At 37.5% G+C, this 21,780-nt stretch overlaps 1 long non-coding RNA gene across 1 annotated transcript in view; it reads left to right on the forward strand.

Annotated features, from left to right (window-relative positions):
- LOC149122320 (uncharacterized) overlaps nucleotides 1-3,448 on the forward strand; it is a 40,402-nt gene extending 36,954 nt beyond the window's left edge. The window contains exon 5 of the long non-coding RNA XR_016220258.1: nucleotides 2,242-3,448. This is a non-coding gene — a long non-coding RNA (uncharacterized LOC149122320). The remainder of the gene's footprint in view (nucleotides 1-2,241) is intronic.
- Nucleotides 3,449-21,780: the final 18,332 nt, after the last annotated feature.

The raw sequence follows: 21,780 nt of genomic DNA on the forward strand, positions 1-21,780 counted from the left end.
AGAGTATTTCAGGCATGGAAAGCCAAGACACTCTGGCAAAAAGATCTCTGTGAGTGAGATCCCAGTGGAAAGAACAGGTCTTCAAAGAAGGAGGTGCCTTTCTCTGAAGGGAGGAGAGAACCTCCACTTTACTACAACCTTGTCTAAATAAGATAAGAGTCGGAGAACTCAAGGGGCTTCCATAGCCTTGGAAACTCATAACTGGTGCATAGGGAGATTACTGATGCCATAAACAAGAGTGTCAATTTGTAAAGTCAACAACAGGAGTCACTGTGCACTTACTCCTCATGTAGGATCTCTGTCCTTAACGTGCTGTACACTGAGGCTTAATGCTATAACGAGTACTCAAACAGTATATTTCACTTTGTGTTTCTATGGGGGTGCAAGCGATTGAAATCTTTACTTAATATACACTAAACTGATCTTCTGTAAAAAAAAAAAAAAAAAGAAAAGAAATTATCAATTCCCAACTTGACTCTCACTGGGATTAAACATGACAATAGGTCTGATCTGTTTTCATCATCATTTAAAAAAAATCATCTATTATTTTTCACTTTATGTTTCTGTGTGGGAGCAAACTGTTGAAATCCTTACTTAAGGTATACTAAGCTGATCTTCTGTATATTAAGATAATCGAAAATGAATCTTGATGTGAATGGAAGGGGAGAGGGAGTGGGAAAGGGGAGGGTTGTGGGTGGGAGGGACGGTATGGGGGGGGAAGCCATTGTAACACATGAGTCGTACTTTGGAAATTTATATTCATTAAATAAAAGATAAAAAAAAAAAAAAAGAATCCTGTCTGTGAGCCAAAAGATGTGAAAGTCACAATTACAACACACTTCAGTGCATAATCTTGGAACTAGAATCATGAAAATATAAAAATAAAGAAACAATTGTATTTGGAAAGATGTCTAATGATACAGCCTCATTCTAGGTCCATAAAACCCCTTAAGAAAAGAAATGGAATTATGCAGCATTAAGGATGCAAATCAGAGTGTAGAAAAACACAGATTTACAATTTGAAACAACAAAGGATTCAATTTGTAAAATTCAGCAACTGGAAGGACAAATCTATTATGTTAGAGAATGGACAACATTCACTAGGATATATAACAGCTAGAAAGAAGAATTGGAGATACACTTGACTGCTGTTAATCTTACTCATAATTATTCAGGCTGTAATCATGTGGGTGTGTTACACATCCTGAAAAGCTGTTATCTTTACTGTAATTTGCTCATTTTCAGAATGTATTATAATTCATGAAATTTTAACCCCAAATATGCCATATGGTTTCACAGTAGGAGAGACTTTCTTAATGAAAGAAAAAAGGGCAAAACTTCAGGAAAACTGATGGTTAAAGATATCAAAATTCAAATATTTACTATACAAATATACAATAAAGAAAACAAAATAAGTTGCTATCTGGGAAATAAGATTTTATAATCCATAAAATGGAATAAATAGGTTTAATATGTATATACATATCAGACTCAATGTGAAAAATGGAAAAAAATCACATATATGTATGCAAAATCTATAAAGAGGTGATTCACAAGAAGAAGCATGAAATGAAAAATAATAAAAGAGGAAAATGGAATAAATAGCAAATAAAAACCCCATAAATTAGGGAATAATGATCTGAGTATAACAAAAATGAATTTTCTATTGGCTATTATATTAAAATTCAATTTTTGGTATGGGTGGAAGAGAGATGGAGTGGCATGCCTTCTATCTTCTGGTTTACTTCCCAAATATCTGCACCTGCTGGGACTTGGTCCGTCTGAATCTAGGAGCTCAGAATTTAACCTGGTTTGTTCTCTCATATGAGTGGCAGGGTCCCAAGAGCTTGAGCAGTCAAAAGCTGCCTCCCAGAGTGCTCAGTTGCAAAAGACTGAAAATGGGAACAGAACGGATACTTTAACCCAGGCCCTCTGATAAGGGCTACACACATCCAAAGCAGAGTATAGGCACTGTGCAAAATGCCTACCTCTCTCCTATTTTGCATTTTTTTATATTTTATGACAAATTTCTACCAAAAATTTGACTCAAATACTTTAATATGCATTTTAGAATATTCTAGGTGGAAATATTTATATAAAAAGTTATTTCTTTTATGAATTATTTTATTTTGCATCCAAATCTCTCTCATACTTTAAAGCTCTTTTTCCAAGAGAAACCTTGTCTCTTTTAAGAGTTCCTGATGAGTTCATTTCCATCAAATATAATCTTCACTTTTTTAGGTCAACTGATTTGGGAACTCAAGTATCTCCATGAAACTTCTTAGAGCTCCTTCTGTTGATCGACAATATAATCAATGATATGGATGGAACTGTGTCCTGCTCTCAACATTTAAATGATGAAACCTAAGACTTAAGCCCCTGCCTGCAGTACTGGTATCCCATTCGAGTCCTGCCTGCTCCACTTCCGATCCAGCTTCCTGTTAAGGTACCTGAGAGTGCACCAAAGATGACCCTCATGGTTGGGCACCTGCACCCTTGTGGAAGACCAGAAGAAGGTCCTGGATCCTGGCTTCAGCCTGGCCCAGTATGGCCCTTGGGGCCATTTGGGGAGTGAAGCAGCAGATGGAAGATGGATCTCTCTCTCTCTCTCTCTCTCTCTCTGCCTACCTTTCCCTTTCTCTCTCCTTCCCTCTCACTCTTTATGTCATTGTGTTTTCAAATAAATACATACGTCCTTAAAAAAGAGCAATCTAGAGAAGTACTGATAATTTCAAAGCTCTGTATTTCCATATTTCATGACTTGATTGACTTCATTTGCATGTTCTGCACACTCATCCCTTAAGTTCTGTGAATCTCACTTCCAACAACTTAATCCTACATCTTTTTTTCCAGGGCTGCTCCTGGGCTACTGAACTGCTTCACCAAAATTTTATGGAGCAGGCTTGTGCAAAGGTAGCATCTTGTCAGAAAACTTAGAGGGGTGAGTATTTGGCCTATTGGTTAAGCCACCAGTTACCACATTGACACCCCAAATCAGAGTGCCTGTGTTTCAGACCCGACTCTGTGTTCTGACTCCGGCTTCATGCTAATGCTGACCTTGGGAGGCAACAGTGATGGCTCCAGTGTTTGCTTCCCACCACTAATGTTGGAGACCTGGATTACCTTGCTCTCTTGGCTTTGTTCTCCCCTCCTCCTGTCATTACAAGCACTTGAGGAATGAATTAGAGGAGATCAAAAATGGGTCCAACTTTGTGGAGCAGTGGGTAATAGCCGCCACTTGTAATGGTGGTATCCCATATGGCCTTCCAGACTGCTGCACTTCCCATCCAGCTCCCTGTCAATGACCTGCGACAAGCAGTGAAAGATGGCCCAAGTGTTTGGGCTCCTGCCACTCACATGGTAGACCCAGAAGAAGCTCCTGTCTCCTAGCCATTGGGGCCACCTCAGATGTGAACACAATGATGGAAACTCCATCTCTCTGTGTCCCTACCTCTCTCTGTAACTCTGACTTTCAAATAAATAATAAATCTTTTTTTAGAGGAAAGAAAAGACAAAGAAAATGAAAAGAAAGGAACAAAAAGAGAAAAGAAAACCTAGAGAGACTAATGATAAATTAGATGTGTAACTCCTTTTTTGAAGTCTCTCCTGAAGACACCAGTCCCAAGGGTTTTGTTTTTGTTGTTGTTTGAGATCTATTGCACAGTGTGGAGAACATTATTAACAACGGCACATTAGACATTTCAAAAATGCTGAGTAATTGCAAATATCCTCACCACAAAAAATAAGAATGTGAGGCAATGGATAAATTAATTAGGTTGATATAATTATTATACAATGTATTTGTATGTTATCACAACACTTTATGCTCTGTGAAATATATACAATTATAGTTTCCTAAATTACAATAAAAACAATAGTGTCATAAAGAAGTGATTGTCTATGATTTTTATGAATCTGAATCCTAGGAGGACTTGTTAATGCACAATGTTGGTCCTTGTCCTCATAGCTTTAGACGTATTACAAAATTGCTTTACATTTCAAATAAATTAAATTTCAAATATTATGATGAAAATACCTACCTTTACACATTTTTTTTTTTTTTTTGACAGGCAGAGTGGACAGTGAGAGAGAGAGACAGAGAGAAAGGTCTTCCTTTGCCGTTGGTTCACCCTCCAATGGCCGCCGCGGCCGGCGCGCTGCGGCCGGCGCACCGCGCTGATCCGATGGCAGGAGCCAGGAGCCAGGTGCTTTTTCCTGGTCTCCCATGGGGTGCAGGGCCCAAGCACCTGGGCCAACCTCCACTGCACTCCCTGGCCACAGCAGAGGGCTGGCCTGGAAGAGGGGCAACCGGGACAGAATCCGGCGCCCCGACCGGGACTAGAACCCGGTGTGCCGGCGCCGCTAGGCGGAGGATTAGCCTAGTGAGCCGCGGCGCCGGCCTACACATTTAATGATAGTAGAAAAATACTTTCTAAAGTTTAAATGCTTTATTAAATTAAGAGTACTTGTTTATATATTCCAATTTTAGTTAGCAATATCAAAGATGACAGCCTTATTTCTCACCTGGTTTTCTATATTACTGAATCCTAGGCGATGATGATCATTAGTCAGCATGTATTGTGTGTAGAAGAATTAGAAGACACAAACTGCTGAACTGAACCCATTTATGGCTCATATACATTTCAACATTTACCAGGAAACATTTAGCCATCTACAGAAAGATATTCTTGATCATAAAACTCATTTTGTTATTTTCATTCACATCCTTATGAAAATAGATATTGCCTTTTATTCACACATCACCAATTATACATTATTAGTTTCTTATTCTTGAAATAGTAGGCTTTCAGATGGATAGGGGGAAATTGTGTGCATGTGCACACATATACATCCACACTATACACATAACCATAACAATAATTAGAGACAGGTGTTTGACACAGCAGTTAAGAAGCCATGTGAGATGTCTGCATCCGATATTAGTGTACCTGGGCTCCAGTCCCAGTTCAACTCATCATCCAACTTCCTTCTAATGCACACCATGGGAGTCGGCAAATGATGACTCAAGTTATTGGTTGCACATTGCCCACGTAGTGTGCAACATTCAGATTGCTTTCTGGGCTCCAGGATGTTGCTGGCATGGCAGGAATGAATTGGTTGTTGGTACATATCATAAGAAACTGGACAAAGCATGAGAGCATATTCTACAGGAAACTCCAGGCAGAATGTGGCCTTGATTTCGACTTCCAGCCTCCAGAAGTGTGAGAAAATAAATTTCTTTTGTACTATAGTGATAGTTTATTCTGTGGTTACTGTAGGAATATATCCTAATAAATGTGTTATAAAAAGTAAAAGGAGAAAGGAGACAGAACTTTGCACGTTCAAAGTCAAAATGCACAATCGAATTTCTTGAAAAAAAAGTTATTCACTATTTTGATTAACTGCATACAGAAAATGCATTTGCATACAAAGCATCAAAGTCTCCTGCTTTTTTTATTTGCCTGAAAGTCATTTTTAATACACAACACATTTAATGGCAGCTTACATTCGACCTCTCTGTTGGCATGGAAGCACTGCAATGAAAAATATGCTGTGACAACATAAAAGCTTTTAAGAAGTAATAGGCCAGCGACACGGCTCACTAGGCTAATCCTCTGCCTTCGGCTCCAGCACCCCAGGTTCTAGTCCCAGTTGAGGCGCTGGATTCTGTCCCTGTTGCTCCTCTTCCAGTCCAGCTCTCTGCTGTGGCCCGGGAAGGCAGTAGAGGATGGCCCTAGTGCTTGGGTCCTGCACCTGCATGGGAGACCTGGAGGAGGCACCTGGCTCCTGGCTTCGGATCAGAGTGGCAACGGCTGATTTAGGGGGTGAAACAACGGAAGGAAGACCTTTCTCTCTGTCTCTCTCTCTCACTGTCTAACTCTGCCTATCAAAAAAAAAAAAAAAAAAAAAAGAATAGCGAATATGAAACTTCCACAAAGAAAAATAAGAGCTAAAGTATAGTCTATTGTAGCCAGTAATATTTATCTTATTGACTTGAAAACAAAAAGTTATGACCTAAGAACTGAAAATTTAACATTTTTTTGACTTGAAAATGTCAAAAGCAAGGATAATAGAAATGTTGTACATTTAGGTGAAGTAGAGTCAATTAATTTACTGGAATTATTTTTATCAATCTGCTGAATTATCTTAATATGTGACACATTGTTACCATTCAGTGCAAGGTTCCATATCATGTAAGGATCTTATAATTCAGAAAATGAAACAGATAGAAAAACAGTAGAAATTCACCCTAAAATTTCAATTTTTGTAGAATTTGTCCCTGATGATTCCTTTTTGGCTCTGTTTCCGCATTCAACTGTGACATTGACATTTTATATCATAAAAAGCAATATTTCACTTTTAGGACAGGTCAAGTATGTCAATGATAGATTTATGTCTGTGCCAAGATCATTATATGGATAAAAAGACAGCAGAATCTCAAGAAATCCTTAGTCAGCTGTTTGTACATCACACCTCTAGAGGTGACTTTGATTTTAATTCCTATCCTGGGCATTTCAACTCACAGCTACATTTATCATATTTCTTGTACAGTATTTCAGCACTGGGAAATTTTGAAAACCCTTTTTTGAAAAAAAAATGCTTTTAACCATTACACAGGGACAGGCAAATGAACCATTCTTTATTATGTCCCATTTAAAGTCAAAGAGCGTACTGAGTACATCAAATAAGATAGTAGAGGCCAAAACAACGTAAGTTGGGGGATATTATGAAATGAGTCAATGACTGAATAACATTTTCCCCTGCGATGATGCAGTATTAATCATCTTGCAATGATAAACCTGTTCGATGAAAATTATATTTTATTTGCAATAATATAATAAATTTCTAAATTATTCAAAATTATTATTTTAACAACTTCACTTTTTAAAATGTGTGCTGTGTGAATGATTATATTTTCTGGAGAAAAATATGTGTATATATATATATATATATACATATACATCAACCTGCTAGTATGAAGTTCAATGACCAATAATTCTTTTTATAAATTCCTACAAAATCACTGCAGAAAGCATTTTTACTTACTTGAACATGGCTTGTTATTTACCTTTTGCATTACTCTAAGCAATCAAAAATTGTGAAGTACATTGTTAAGTAATTATATGTATATCCATATATGGGTATGTGCATGCTTATGCATACAGTCTACTAATATAAGTATGTGGTACATAACAATGTGTTGGATATTATACTCAAGGAGTTCATGAGTTAACAAATACATGGCAAGGGGATTGGCACTGTGGCTCACTTGATTAATCCTCCGCCTGCGGCGCCAGCATCACGTATGGTGCTGGGTTCTTGTCCTGGTTGCTCCTCTTCCATTCCAGCTCTCTGCTGTGGCCTGGGAGGGCAGTGGAGGATGGCCCAAGTGCACTCGCATGGGAGACCAGGAAGAAGCACCTGGCTCCTGGCTTTGGATTGGCATAGTGCTGGACATGACAGCCATTTGGGGGTGAACTAATGGAGGGAAGACCTTTCTCTCTGTCTCTCTCTCTCACTGTCTAACTCTATCTGTCAAATAAAAACAAACAAGAAACAAAGCAAAACAAAACAAAAAAACAAATATATGACAAGTCAATAAATAGAATCACATGGACAAAATGGTTATTGTGCTAAGAATTTATTATTGTCCTAAGAATAATAGCTGCATAACATATTCTATGTTATCTTTCATGCCTATTTTTCTTTCTAATACACTAAGAAATAATGAGTATTTCACACCACTGGTAGTAAAAGTTAGTTGCATGGTTAATATATACTGGTTAGGATTCATTTGCTATTGGCAAATAACCAATATGGGAAATTGTATGGTTTATTGGGGTGGCACCGTATTTTCTGGGATTGTTATTTTTGTAATGAAAATTACCTTCTACATCTAATTCAAGGATTTTTAAAACTAAGTGTGTCTGTGTGTACATGCATAAAGGTACGTGTACATATTTGACTAAATAATGAGTGAATTAGGAGAATGCAAAACAAAGTTTACTGGATAGTTTACTGGATAGGTTTCTTGGTAACTGAATTACTTGTTCCTAATAGATACACTTTTGTGATTGGGAAAATGACCACCTGGATCTGAAGTTATTTTGTAATTACAAAAACTAATAATGAGAGAAATAGTAGGGGTCATAACAATAGGAAGAGATACTGAAAAATACAATATGCAGTTCCATGTGTTAAAAAGTCCTACTTATATCACTGCAGTACTTTTCATTCTTTGTGCTATGACTGAAAATTATTTTTTATTTTATTCTTCAATATTTTATATCTCTTCAATTATATTGTCAGTCTATTTTTCTCCTATCTTATACTTTAAATATTTGTGTTCATCTTTCTGGTCTAAGTTGCGGAAACAATTATAAATATAAAATAAACTACAAGATTAGTGACAATTTAATGTTCCAATATTTCGTGAGAATCAGTTTAACATGTTATTTATTCATTGCAGTGAGGAATGTATAGCTTCCCTCAGCTTTCACTTCTCCTCCAATGTCTTCTTGGAGAACTAGTTGGAAGCCATCATTGCCAGTGGTTGCAGTAATGTTAGTAATGTTAGGCCTTAGTCTCATATGTTTGCAAAGGAATCTCGGATTAATGAACTTAAAGTTATTTATTTCGCAGCCCCTACTTACCCTTAATCACTTCTATATAAGTCGCCCCACCCCAAATTCATAAACTCTATCTACTTTTACTTTATTGTATGTCTCTTCAATGAGCAACTTTTCTACAGAAAACACAAATAAGCAGTATTACTTTAATAATCAGCAGTAAGGAAATTTATACCAGCCATCTTATAGAAGCAGTAATAACTTGGAGGGTTAGTTTCTGAACAAGTATTAAAATTCAATTAGGATGACAATATATATTTATTCGGCAAAATTAATGGGTCTGTAATGTTAAGATTGTCTTTTTCAAAAAATGTTTTTTTTGCTTGTACACTGTTTAGAATTATAATTTAATTTTCCAGGACATAATTTATTTTCACAGACAACCTAAAATAAGGCTATTTTATTCACAGATCACATAAAGTAATCAGTAACACTAAACATTTCCAAAATGACATTGATTGTTATTCCTTCCCAAAATAACATCCTAAGAAAAGCTGATGTGTTGTCTGGTATGAGTAACATGAACGGGGGAGTTTTTGAAGAACAGGAATAACATTAAAAAGAATCTTTATTGAGATATTTCTCATGTACATTTATAACTTGGCATAAAATATAAATATCTGGAGATCAATAGCTGAAAATAATGAAAACTATATTTTTGTAATTTGTTTTATGTATTCACTAATGAAGTAACATTTCAGTCAGATAATAGGTGCTAGCGAATCAAAGCAGAATGTCATTCTTCATTTAGATGACATTTTCATAAAATTCCCTCTAGTGGATGACTATCTGCCAGATATAAACAGAAACAACAGCAATACATCGACTTGTATGTAATCATTCTTGCATTAACATCTTTTTTTTACTCTTAATTTTTTCTTCTGGTTATAGTAATTAAAAAGTTAACACATTTATTTAGTAAGGGTAAAATTTGGAGACATTAAATGTAATGTTTAATAAATTCTCTTAAATTAGGCTTATAATAATTCCTCTTACCATCACTTTATTTCATAAAATATGAATTGACAACTTGATGGCAAACAGAATAAGTGACACCTGGAATTTAGCTTTATGTCCTAATAAAACAGCAAATTGGAACCTGTCATTTTGGAGTAGAACATGTAAATAAATTACATTTCTGACAAGCATTCCTAAAGATGCAAATACATGAAGCACCCTCAAGAGAATAATGCATATTTGGAGTGTCTAACTACATTTTGAAAACGAGTGCAGGTTTTCCATTATAGTATATTTTATTTTTTTCAGGATTGACACTGACTCAAAGTTTTAAAATTTTAAATTAGGAAGCGACTAAATTTTCAGCATGAGTTTTACTGTGTCATGGCGAACATTATCCACAAAATTCACTGTAAAAGAACATTCAACATAATAAATTACCTCCTAGCATTTAATGAAATAAACAGATAAAACAAAGCTTTATAGAAAGAATTTAAAAATTAAAATCCTGAGAGTAAACCCAAACAAGAAAAGTAAAAGAACCTGTTTTTCAAACCATCCCATATGGGATACCAATGTCTCAGGAAGCAGCTTTACCCACAATGCCTGGCCTAAATCAAAAAACCTTAACTCAAACCATCACTAGAATATAGGCATCGATATAGGCAATGATTCCAAAATTTATCACAAGAACACTAGATTGACAATTTTTGCCATACTCACAAACCAAGAAGTGGAACCAATTCTGTGGCATAGAAGTTTAAGTAAGCTGCTGCCTGTGATGCCAGCATCCCATGGGGGGGCACTCATTTGAGTTGAGGCCTGTCAGTTAAAACCCTGAAGTCATCTGTGGTCAACCTGCAAGATCACACACAGGTGCACAGGTGCTTACCCAGGAGGTAGACTCTTGCTGACATTCAAAAAAAAAAAAAAAAAAAGTGATCAGAAGTAATAATGAGATAGGTCATTTTTGTATGTAACCCCATGAGAGCAAAGGATAGCTAATATCCCACTTTACAGATGAAGAAATGAAGCAAGAAATGCGTACTTTCCGAGAGTTACAAAACTATTAAAATGTTAAAGTGGTAAAGCACATACACAAAGTCTACGTTGAGCTAGTAGCAAAGCCTACGGTTTTCCATCCCTCTTCCTGAAGAGCTGATACATACTGTCTAGCAGATGAGGATGGTGGACAGCATTACCTAGGAGACTGAAGCAAATGCCCTTTCCAGGCTTTTTCCAAACTGAAGATCTTAATAGAACAGTTATGTGTCTGAACAAACTCTGTAAGGAGTTGTCATAGGAAGCCAAAGGACAGATAACTAATGGGAAGAAATAGTCATCAGCTGCAGAAATATTTGACATTCATAATATATGCAAATGAAGCTTATTATTGGTTTCTCTCTTCTTCACACTCTGGCTTTTGGGTTAGAGCTAATGGCCAGCTGTATAACTCCTCCCATGAGGATTTTGCTTCTGAAGGAAAACTAAGCAATGGCAAGTAGTCCCAGTTCCTTCATGCTGCATAGCTTAGCATTTTTAAATCCATTTTGCAAATTTTCTTCTTTCCATAATTAATAGTGGCCATCAACATCTGCACATTTAATTGTCTCTGTATCTATTATTCATGCTTCTCTTTGTCTATTAATGCATTTAATTTAACTTAGTGTGACTTGTGCAAGATGAACTTCCCTGGTCTCCTTTTGATGATTTTAAATACTGTGAGGGATTCTGTGGTGCCACTTCATTTAGGCAGCTCAACCCAACATGCAAACTTGAAATTGATTTTTAAGAAGCCTTTCTGGCAATCACTTCTAGGTCTTATATTTACGATGCATGCTAACTTTCTGCACATAATTTTAGTATTATATTTTCTTTAAATGCCTGTTTGTACATGAATCCAGAGTGCTCATATCAGGAGGGAGACTCAACTGTTGTACGATGATACAGGAAAAAGTAAGTAGAATATTATGAAACTATATACTTTGAGATAATTAATGTAATTTTATCTGATGGTCATTTCTTAATAACCAATTAGTTTTCTCTTACTTCAGTGTTGGGGGCAGATGATTTAATCGTGTATAATTCTTAAAAAAACAACGCTACCAATTGTTAAATTGTTTTACATAAAATGTGTGTAGATTACCAAATTTCATTCCTGTTTATTGTTCAGTTTAATGTACATTTTAGCTTCTTGTCCAATGCTGTAAACATCGAAATGTGCTCAAAATAAATATAATCTCACTATCTTCCCTGACTCAACACACCTCCTTTTATCATTAGTATACTATAAGATTATCTTGGATTTTATGTATTTCCTCAAATTCAAGGCTGCTATTTTGTTTTCATAAGTGTTTGTAAGAAAAAAAAGTTCTTTTTCTTTACATATGCCACCATGCTGTCCTTTGAATTAGTTTACAAAATCTTTGTTAAAAACTAGAGCATTCTGCTGCAGTGTAGCTGGATTGGTGCTTTCCTTGTCTCCACATTACCACAGAGGAGGAAACAGAAAGGAGACGGGGGTCATTGTGAAAATCAGGACAAATGCCTAAGTTCCCAAAGCTGAAATGAGTGATGAATTCATTGCCTCACATCATTTCCATTCTAATCTGCCTGGATACAAATAAAACACTGAAATAGAATATGTTCTAGGGAATGTGCATTTGGATATTTTACTTCTAGTCAGTTGAATTTAATGCTATTTGTGGTTTAAAAATCCAACTAAAATGTGAAGAGTGGTGATAATAGTAAAGTGGCTGCTAACTTGCTGATGAGGTACATTCTCACACTCTTCTGCTTCATTTGCAAACTCTGTAAAATGAGTTCTATTCTCTGACAGGTCCCTTGTCATTCTTTCCTATTTTATTAGAATGCAGAGCACTTCAACTCGGTACCAGGAGGAATGTAGCCATCCTTATTCTGTTATTTCTTTGGATTTGATATTTCATGTGATAAGGATCTGAACCACAATCAACTTCAATATGCCACTATTTTAATGAAAATGAGGCTACCTCAAGAGTATTAAAATACTCAAAGCTGGTAATCCCAGAACACTGCAGACATATGAGAGAGGCAGGAATGTAACATGAAGCCATTATATCATATAGCACTAAAGGTCGGAAATCACATATCCACACACTACTCAACCTCAGATTGGATTTGAATCTGCAAGAGTGGAGATTCACAAAGTCATACTTCAGAGATAGATTAGACTTAAAATAATGTAAAACTTGCCTTATTTATTAAATAGGATTATTAAATTCTATTAAAAAGTATTAAATTTTTACAAGATCATTCACATAGCCACCCATGTTAATAATGATGAACAACAGATTTATAAATTCTCCAATATAAATATTAACATAGCAACATGCTTAACAAGTCCATTTATGTGATGCATTCATTTTTCTCGGGTCTTTGTAAAACGCCCTTTGAGTGAGCTTCTGTTATTCTGAATGCATTTAGGTATTGGATCCAGAGCTCACGGCTGTTGCCTCATTTCCAGTCTGCTTGCTTCTTGCTTTACTAAGCTGAATCTCAATAGAGCAGCCACAGGCAACTTTTAAAATAGAAATCAAAATTCTGTTACCTTTCTGCTCAAAACCCTCAAGAATTCTTTGTTTCATACAGAGAGTAATGCACTATAAGACTTTGCATGATCTCCTTCCTCACACCCAACATGCAAGCCCTTTTATTTCTCTGATACTTGCTGCTACAACTTCCCTACTTAGTCATCTTGGCTGCATACACACTGATTTCTTTACTGCGTCTTGCACACGAGGTGCATGCCTAGCTGATTCCTCCACCTGAAATGTGGTTTCCCTGAGGTAGCCTTTGATAACTCACATTCTTCAAGCCTTTGCTCAGGCATCATCTTTTTGTCCCTGAGGGTTCACACTGACAACCCTAAAATGCTGCACGTTTCACCCAGACCCAGAACTCCATATTTTTCAATCACTCCAATCAATTTTTTTTTCATTTTTTCCAAACATTCATCACTTTCCAAAAAGTCATATAAACTATCTATTATTTTGGTAAGTAAAAATTGGCACAACTGCAGATATATATCAGCCACAAAATATTCAGGTAAATCCAGCCGGAAATTAAGTAGGAAAGAAATTTCCTTTAAGATGTGTGACCATAATATACTGCTAAAAACAACTTTTTTTTTTTTTTGAGTGACAATTTTCTATTCATTGAAAATCTGATGCTCCCTTTTTTTAAGTTCAAGATGGCAGGATAGATGGGAGCTTACTGCTCTAACAATGTGAAGATATTTTTACAAAAGTGGAGCGATTACAATCTCAAGCACAAATTAAGGAGAAAATGGCTACAGGAAGAGGGGTGTTGTGGAACTATGTGGAGGGTGTGGACATGCAGTAAGAGCATGGACACAGCACGAGACCCCAGTGGCTAAGAGTCTGAGCGTCAGTTTTGGAGAGTGAGGTGAGACCAGACTGCAGCAGCCCAAGCCACTGGCAATATAGATGCATCAAGAGCCTGGCATGAGTCCAGTCTGGGGCCCTGTGGAAGACAGGGTAACTGCCCACCTAGAGGGAAAGAAGGGGCATGTTTCTCCCTCCCTTCTGACATCCCAACAATGATGTTTGGCAACTGGCTGAGAGAGGGGTTGGGCACCATTTTGTACATACACAGCAGCTGTGCTTGCTCATGTCCATGTACCCAGCAACCATCTGAGAGGAGGTACCTGAGCCTTGCTGGGAGGACTGATAGGGGGCTGAGCACCCATGTAGGACTGTGAGATACCCTCAGCTTCCCAACACATCACAGGCTCTGGGGCTCAAATTGCCTAGGCAGAGGAGCCACGGGCAGCTGGCTCTGGGAGTACCTCTGCCAGGAAAGATTAGTGGGGCAGGGTAGATCTCCAGCACCTTATGACTGTGGTAGTCTTTTGGGCTGAGAAAGTGGGGACACTGTGACTGCATGAGAGGTTGCAAGGAACAGGGTCTCTGGGCAATCACTGTGAGCAGCCCCACACGCTCATGGCTCCCTCACTGCCTGGGGTAGGTCACTGTAATGGGATCAATGCTCACACTAAGGACTGCACAGATCCTTTGTGTAATCATTATAGAGGCATGGGTGAGTACTGCACCCACTGTAGGCTAACACCCAGGCATTGATCAACCTGGATGAGATGATCTGAGGGTGGCACTATGCCAACAGAGCTGATCAAACCCTACCCTCTGATAAAAAAAAAAAGGAGATCTATCATACCCAACTTAGGTGTCACACTGGATACCCACCCCACCCTACAGGGCTACAGCAGACACTGCGCTAAGCCACAAAGACATTGTCTAAAGATAAAAGTCACCTGAGGCAAAAAAAAAAAAAAAAAAAAATCTACAGAAATTAAAGAAACAAGAATGAGCAAAACAACATAATGTACCCAAAAGAACAAAACAACATTTTAATATTAGAATGTGAAGATAAACAGATTGATGAAATTCCAGAAACAGAATTCAAAAGATTAATTATAAGATTACTCAAAAGCAATCTGAAGCAAATTGACAAATTAAAGAAATTGATGCATGATATGAGTGAAAATTTTTCCCATGGAATTGAGATTTTAAAGAGAAATCAAAATGAAATATAGAAAGAATTCAGTACATCAAAAACCTGTGGTGGAAAGTCTTAACAACAGACTTGGTGAGGCAGGAGAAAAATTATCCAAACTGAAGACAAAGTTTTGAAAGTTTTACAGTCAGGCCAATAAAAAGAAGAAATTGGAAAAACTTAAAAAACCATGTTGATTTATGGGATACTATCCAATGACCCAACATGTGTCTTAGGAGTTCCTGAAGGCGTGGAAGGAGAGAATGGATTAGAAAGCCTATTTAGTGAAATAATTACAGAAAACTTTTCCAACTTGCAGAAAGAAAAGGATGTCCAAGTACAGGAAGTGCATAGAACTCCTAAATGACATGACCAAAAAAGATCTTCACCATTACACATTGTAGTCAAATTTTCTACAGTAAAACATAAAGAAAAGGTTCTACAATATGCATGAGAGAAACACTCAATTAGTTTCAGAGGATCTCCAATTAGACTCATAGCTGACTTCTGTTCAGAAACCCTACAGGCTAGTAGAGAATGGAAAGATATAGTCCAAATCTTTTTTTTAAGATTTATTTATTTATTTGAAAGTCAGAGTTACACAGAGAGAAGAGAGGCAGAGAGAGAGAGAGAGGTCTTCCATCCAATGGTTCACTTGCCAATTGGCTGCAATGGCTGGAGCTGTGCTGACCTAAAGCCAGGAGCCAGCAGCCAGGAGCTTCTTCTGGGTCTCCCAAATGGATTCAGGGGCCCAAGGACTTGGGCTATCTTCTACTGCTTTCCCGGGTCATCGCAGAGAGTGGGATAGGAAGTGGAACAGCTGGATCTCAAACTGGCGCCCATATGGGACTCCAGCCCTTCAGGCCAGGGGGTTAACCTGCTGTGCCACAGTGCTGGCCCCTGGTCCAAGCTTTCAGAGAAAAAACTATCAATGCAGAATACTGTACCATGCAAAGATCTCATTTATAAATCAGTGTGAAATAAAGACATTTCATAACAAACAAAATTTGAAATAATTTGTCACCACTTGTCCAGCCTTACAAAATAAGCTTAAATATCAGCTACACACAGAAACATAGTCGTCATTATGAAATAATGTGAAGGCAGAAAATCTAGTAAAAGTACAAAGGATCTCCAAAGTAACAATAGGAATATTTATGAAAAAATGGCAGGATCAAGTTGTCACTTATTAAAAATAACTTTGAATGAAAATGGACTGGATAAAGAAACTCCAGTATATGTACACTATGGAATACTACACAGCACTAAAAAACAGTAATGAAATCCTATCATTTGCAACCAAATGGATAAAACTGGAAACCATTATACTTAGTGAAATAAGTTAGTCCCCCAAAAAGAAATATATTTTCCCTTTTATTTGTGGTAACTGATAGAGTACTTAAAGGTAATCTATAGAAGTGAAATTGATACTATGAGATGCAATGACTCTGAACAGCCTTTGTCTCAATGGTTGAGGACAGTGTTTTGTTTTTATTCATACAATTTTTGAACTTTTTCCTTAGGGTATGGTTAATTGTATGAGTATAAATTTAACTGAAAATAACTCTTTATAAAAATTAAGAATGGGAATAGTAGAGGGAGGAAGATGAAGTGTGGGAATGCAGATGGAAGGAGGGTAGAGTGGGAAGAAACAGTATGTTCCTAAATTCATATATAAGGAAGTTAATGAAGTTTGTGTACCTTAAATGTCAGGTTTCTTGGTTAAAAAAAAGAAGACCTGATACTTTGTTCTCTAATGGCATACACTGTCATAAACTTTGTCTTTTGAAATCATACCTGGAAGAAGAAAATAGCCCACTCTTGCCAGTAATATTTACATTATTCTGACATATAAAAGATGCTCCTTTAGCCAACTGTAATTCTATTCAGGTATGAATTTCTGAATAGAATATTGCACAGCTCTCTTAACTTTACTATTTCAAAGAAACAAACTCAGAGTCTACTTTGCAGTATAAACAAAACTAAATTTCATATGGAAAAAATCAAACAGTGAAGTGATTTAATATAAAAGAGTAGAATATTCTACTAAATCTGAAAGTTTAATTCAAGATATACATTTTAAAGAAACTATTCTATGTAATCTAAAGGGTCATAAATCATTATGCCCATAAGCATAGTGTTTATAATATTAGACAGTAAAAAACATATAAATTTCCATTAATGGGACTGGAATACATTCTCAAATAGATTTTAACTATACAATAGTTAAAGCAGATATACTACCTTTATATGTAAGAACACAAAGTCTTTGAAAAATAATATTTAGTAAAATTGAGAAGTTTCATTATGATTCATTTTGAAAACATAATTCTACAAATAATTTGAAAGTACAATGATACATAGCAAACATATAAAATGTGCATAAAGGATTCAGAAAAGTCCCTTTGGAGTGGTCTTTAAAGGGTTCCCCATATCCTTGTATTTAAAAAATAGTTCAAAGAGGCAGGAATTGTGGTACAGCAAGTTAAGTAGGTCCTTGGGCCACCCATATCCCATGTTGGCATGCCTGGGATTCAGTCCAGCTTCTTGGAAATGTGCTCCTTGAAAAGGTAGCACGTAAGAGCTCAATACTGGTACCTACATTGGAGACCCAATGAAATTCTTCCTTCCTGGAGGATACAGGCATTTGGGGAAGGAGCCAAGGGACAGAAGATTCTGTGTGCACATGTATGTTTGTGTGCATGTTTTGAATCCATCTATTAAATAAATAAAAATAAATGCACTTAAAAATAAAAATGTCTGAAGCATATATATGGCTTTGCACATCCATTGTCATTGTATTAGGAACATTTACCTTTGTTTTATTTTTATAATTATGGACTATATAATATGGTACAAATAAAAAATAATTTAGCTCCAAAATAAGAATAATAATATAAGGCCGGCATCGCTGCTCACTAGGCTAATCCTCTGCCTGCAGCGCCAGTACTGTGGGTTCTAATCCCGGTTGGGGCACCGGATTCTGTTCTGGTTGCTCCTCTTCCAGTCCAGCTCTCTGCTGTGGCCCTAGTGCTTGGGCCCTGCACCCGCATGGGAGACCAGGAGGAAGCACCTGGCTCCTGGCTTCGGATCAGTGCAGCATGCTGGTCTTAGCAGCCATTTGAGAGGTGAACCAATGGAAGGAAGACCTTTCTCTCTGTCTCTCTCACTCACTTTCTAACTCTGCCTGTCAAAATTTAAAAAGAGAGAATAATAATATAAAATATAGCTTACAAGACAGCAGCTAAGCTGATTGACAAGTGGACTTAGATATTCTATCACTAAGAAAAAAAGTCTTGCTATTCATGTTCAGCTTAATAGAAAAAGCACTGTGGATAGAGAGCATAGCACATTGTTAACATATTCTTTCCTTTTTCAATTAGGTTTCATTTCTATGGTTAGCCTCTTTTTTCTGCATGAAAGCATAAATAAGGGTTTCAGGGCCATTTGAAATATTTTGTTCTCAATCTTTAGACAAGATGAGCTAAAGTTAGGTTTTATATGGACTGTTATAAAGTCCTCAGAGATTCTATACTTCAGTTGAATGAAATAAAAGGCTAAAATTTAGGTGGCAGCCAGCAGTGTTCTAACTGACAAAGAAGTGGCTGCTTATCCATCTTACTAGTTATCAGTGCCAGCTTCTCTTCTTTCTTTGTTGCTAACTTTACTGTTGTCCATTTCACAGCTCATTATATGTTACTTTCCTTAACTGAAGGTAGAAGAAAAAAAAAAAAAAACAAAAAAAAACAACAAAAAAAAAAACCTCATGGTAACCGATTAAGCTTATCTCAAAATTTAAATGAGTTTACCCGGAATAATTTATTCCCTTCCACTCACACAAAAACGATTAAAAACAGAAAAGACAATACTTATTTTTTTCCTTTTCAATAAGACAAAGAAACTATAAAATACACATAACAAATAACTCTGGAATCTGAAAGAAAAAAATACCCTAGAGAATATAATGAGAGCTGCTGGATACCTCCCACGAACTGAAAGAGGTAGCAATTTTCCCTAAAGTTTTGTGTCACAGTCTTGAGAGTTCTTTCCGATTGTTCCTTCATTTGATTTTTGGAATTTTAGAAACCAGTGTCTGTTCAGTATAATTAGGAAAGATTCCTGTAGTCTTACCCATACACTCAGAGCTCTTCTGTGAGTGTTGCAAAAGGAGAAACCTAGTTTAGAGTCCTTTTTCAAGTTGTGATACCTACCACTTAAGCAAGTGATCCTGCCAGCAGTGACCAACAATGAAGGAAAGAGGAAAAGCAACGCCTTTCATGCAGAACCAAAGAGGCTTGTCAACTCTGCAAATGTTTGCAGGAAGCTGTAGTCAGGACCTGGGGTGAGGAATCAAACCCAGTTGCTCCAATGTGGGACCAGGCAAATCTTTCCCATGTCATAACCACTAAGCCAAAGTGTGACTGCAACCAAATAATTTGAACTGTGAATTGTGATGGTAAACAGATCAAATAAGCTATCAAGAAAGGCAAAGGTTTCCATCAAAGTGTGACTTCATGTAGTCAGTGAAAGAAATACTTCCCTCTGTTTTATAAACGTATTCAAATGTTCACAGTCTGAATAACCTGAGAGAAGTCAATAAATCAAAATGTTCAGGTCATTATGAACAGATCAGTTTAAATATTACTTTTTGTAGTTTGCTTTTTATGAAAAGTATGTATAATACATTTATGAGATTAAACTCAAAGTAGATTATGTTTTCAGTAATAAAGCTCATGGCTTTGCAGATTTGACAGAAGCTAAAATAGCAAACACTCAAAAGGGGTTGTGGGCTACAATTTGGGAAAGGAAAAAAGGCAAGGGACCAGACATGGGTCAACCTTCTGACAATGGGGGCTGATAGGAAAAACTTAAATGAGCAAGCTGATAAGATATTGCTAGAATTAGGGCAACAGTTAAAACCAGAATAAGAGTTCTAGCCATTAAAAACATCCAATTCTGTGGGGAGCAACTGGGAGCAACTCGGACTAGACTAAGTTACTGGAATTAAGACTTATTCTATGCATCTGCTCTCCCACAATCTGGCGCTGGGAGAGGAGAAAACAGCTTCTACGCAGCTGCCTCTTGCCAACTTGAGTGATGACCTCCAGGAGCTGATCCTGCTCCTGATTGGAGGAGAGCAGCGTACTCGGCGTGTGGGCAGCCGAGTTGGGATTGGCGGAAGAGGACTATAAAGGAGGAGAGAGACGACATGCACCGGGAACATCTATCTGAAGGAACACCTGTGCAGCCCCCAAGAGAGCCGGTGGGCGGTGTGCCGCTCCCCCGCGGCAGTGGGGAGAGTGGCTAGGGGGAACCGCCCTTCCACAGAGGTGGAAGGGTCGGTAGCCAAGCCGGGAAGAACCAGCAGCAAACCCGGGGAGGGCCGAGCAGACGAAAGAGCAACGCAGGGTCCTGTGTCGTTCCTCCACGAAGAGGGGGAGTGACAAATTCAAGTGAAACACCCAAGCTGGCAGCAGAGGACCAAGCAGTACAGTTGTAAGATTTTCTGAGACCCTGAGCCATCTGAAACATATGCACAATCCAAGCAGCTAACCTGGCTGCTGGCAGGTGGCGAAATGCTCAGGCACATTTCCCCCAACCCTGCCTTCTGCCATTTAGGTAAACTGCTCCTGGGTGTGACCCAGGCCCACCTGGAAAGCTACATTCAAGCTGATTGGAGAGGCATACTGGTGCCAGTGTCAGTTCTGTCCTACAGTTAGCATTCCCCTGAGTTAGTTACGCCCCTTGTCCCTGTCTTTTAAAAATAGACGTGGCTATGAGTAAAGTCAAACATATTCATGGAAACTTGTCTCCAGTGTTCCTTGTGGGAAGGACACTGTTACCCTGCTCTTGCTGACAGTGAGGCTTTGCAGGAAAAGCTGCAGAAACAGCCACTGGACATTGGGTATTTAAATTTGATTGGAGGGGAGCAATGTGCCACCTGGTGTGGATAGGTGGGGACCAGAAAAATGTAAGAAAACCAGATCAGACATGGTGGACAAAGGTAGATTATCAAGATCTTAATAATGCTGCCCTTCCTTATATGCAGTACTTCATTTGGTGAGTGATCCAATGGACTGCCTCAGCCATGAACTTGAAATTTATCATAATGTTTTAGATTTGGCCAATGTCTTCTCCATTTATATATCTTGCAAGAGTCAAGAGTTGTTCATTTTCATTTGGGATGGCTGGCAATGGACCTTGTCTGTTCTTCCACAAGGCTATCTACAAAGCACCACCTTGTATCATGGTTAGGAATCAATAGATTTATTTCTATGGCCAATACCTCTGACAGTGCCTATGTTCCATCATGTAGACAATGTGATGTTAACTTGTGACTGTTGCAGATTTGGGAACAACTGTACCCAATTTACTGAGCCATTTGAAGTCAGATTGCTGAGCAGTCAACAAGTTCACAGTTCAGGGACCAAGACTATGTCATATTACTGTGAGTTGTCTGGTCAGATAAGACAAAGTTCATTCCTTAGGCAGTTATAGACAAAATCCGTGCCTATTCTGCTCTGATGACTATAAAGCATTTACAGGAGCTCATAGAATTGTTGAACTGTTGATCCTTCATCAGGCACAAATTCTGAGGCTCTTTTATTATTTGGTAAAG

This window comes from Oryctolagus cuniculus, chromosome 14, assembly GCF_051225735.1.
Source record: "Oryctolagus cuniculus isolate XC-2025 breed Fujian yellow rabbit chromosome 14, ASM5122573v1, whole genome shotgun sequence".
In the NCBI taxonomy this organism is placed as follows: domain Eukaryota; kingdom Metazoa; phylum Chordata; class Mammalia; order Lagomorpha; family Leporidae; genus Oryctolagus; species Oryctolagus cuniculus.